Source organism: Musca vetustissima, unplaced genomic scaffold (assembly GCF_032173495.1).
Source record: "Musca vetustissima isolate MV318-11 ecotype Yass unplaced genomic scaffold, APGP_CSIRO_Mvet_v1 utg12960, whole genome shotgun sequence".
NCBI lineage: Eukaryota > Metazoa > Arthropoda > Insecta > Diptera > Muscidae > Musca > Musca vetustissima.
Genome location: NW_026873145.1, coordinates 62,245 through 64,638, shown reverse-complemented (window position 1 = coordinate 64,638; position 2,394 = coordinate 62,245).

Below are 2,394 nucleotides of genomic sequence, written 5' to 3'. Positions count from 1 at the left end.
ATCATTTTTTTTTTTGGTGGCGAAATATTTATAGTTTTGTGAATCATCAAAGTCTTTGAGAATTTCGTACAATGTACACAAAAAATAATTTGCAATTGTTCTGTCATCACTTAACGCCACAATAATGTTGTTTGAAATATGAGGTTATTTTTATTTGTTGCTAAAATTAAAAGACAATGAAAACAATTATTTATGAGATTAATAAACAACGAGGTGTGAACATTTCATTACCAAACAAACATGAAACAATGTGTAATTGGTCCTTCGACTTGAAGAAGAAATTAAAAGTAATTGTAACGGGCAATATGGTCCTTCGACAGCAACAAATTATATTCTTATTTCTTGACGATATGTATAACATGTATATGATCATTATAAATGAGACCTATGCGGTCCAATATAAGCTTAGGAATGTAAATCAGATTTGGTCCTTCGACGTTGGTATTTTTAATTAATATTAAAATAATAAAGGTATTTTGAATGGTCCTTCGATTTGACAAAGTAAATGATATATAAATGCAATTTATAGGTTCTCCAATGATTCGATCTTAATTGTAAATCACATGTGCATTGCATTTGGTCCTTCAACGTAGTTATTTTTATTAATATTAAAATAATAACAATACATTAAATGGTCCTTCGATTTAGAGAAGTACATATTCTATACATCTCTAAATCGAAGGACCATTTATTATACTATTATTTTAATATTAATAAAAAATAGCTACAAGGAATTTCTAAGATATTCAATGCTTCGATCTCTATTGTAAATCACATTTTGGTCCTTCGATTGCAGTATTTTTTTACATTACTCATGGCGAAAATATCTATGGCCCTTGGACATGGAATGTGAGACACATTTTGGTCCTTCGACTTAGTACTTTGCATTAATACAACCAAGAATATAATACAAATCTCTATTCTGATTGAAAAACTTGTTATTTCAAGCAATAAAATGGTCCTTCGATATGGATAGCAATTACTATTCTATTTCCTTCGACTTAGTACTTCGCATTAATGCAGCCAAGAATATAATAGAAATTCTATCAAGAACTTCTGATTTCAAGCAATCAAATGGTCCTTCGATATGGATAGAAATCTCTATTCAGTTTGAATAAATTATTATTTCGGAAGAGTATTTTCAAAATTGTCTTTCGATATGTAAAAGTAAAAACTTCCGTTCTTTGCTGTTATGGTCATTCGACGTTAAATGTAAGTTACATATTGGTCCTTCGAGACGATTATATTTTTTAATATGAAAAATATAAATATAAGAAATCTATATTCTAATTCCACTACGTGATTCGTGTAATTATTTCCTAAATGGTCCTTCGATGTGAAGAATAAAAAACTGCTAATTGGTGGTTTTATCTTTCTTTGAAATTATGGTCCTTCGACGTTGAATTAGTGCCACATGTTGGTCCTTCGACGCAGTCATTTTAGTTAAATTTGATTATATCTGTATTCCGATTGAAAAGCATGAACTTTTCTAATTGCTCACACTAAATCGAAATACAAAAAAATGTTACTTAATGTTATTACAGTTCCTTGCAGTTATGGTCCTTCGATGTTGAGTTTAAGTCACATTTTGGTCCTTCGACATAGTTATTTTGGTAAATATGATTGACATCTCATGCAATTTGTTATTATTTTGAGCGATCATCTTGAAAATTTCTCCATGCATAGAAGTATAAAAAAAATGTAAATTGAATTTCCTACGCCTTCGGTTTTGTTCTGGTCCTTCGACGTTGAAGATGAGTCCCATTTTGGTCCCTCGCCATAGTTATTTCTTTTTTTAAATATGATAGATAATTGTATTACCAATCAATTAGTTCGTATTTTGAACGATAACTTCTAGAAAATTTCTTCCATGCATAGAAGTAAAAATAATGTAGGTTAAATTTCCTAATACTTTGGTCAGGTTATGGTTCTTAGACATTGAAGTTGAGTCAAATTTTGGTCCTTCGGAATAGTCATTTCTTTATTAAACATGACAGAAATTTATTTTACCATTCAATTAGTTTGAATTTTGAAAGATAAATATTTGAAAATTTCTTCGATGCATAGAATTAAAAATAATGCACATTGAATTTCCTAGGTCTTTAGTGTGGTTAATGGTCCTTCGACCTTGAATGCATATCACATTTTGGTGCTTCGGCATAGTTTTTTTAAATATTTTTTTTAGAGTTCTGTAGTCTAATTGAAGAATATGGAGATGGAAAATAATTTTCGTTGCAATTGTGATAGTTCTTCGATGTTATGGTCCTTCGGTATTTAATAGACGACACATTTTGGTCCTTCGACAAAGTTATTTTCTAAAATATGGCAGAAATCTACATTCAGATACAAATAATTGAAAATTTGGTGGATTATTGATATAATATGCCTTCGATA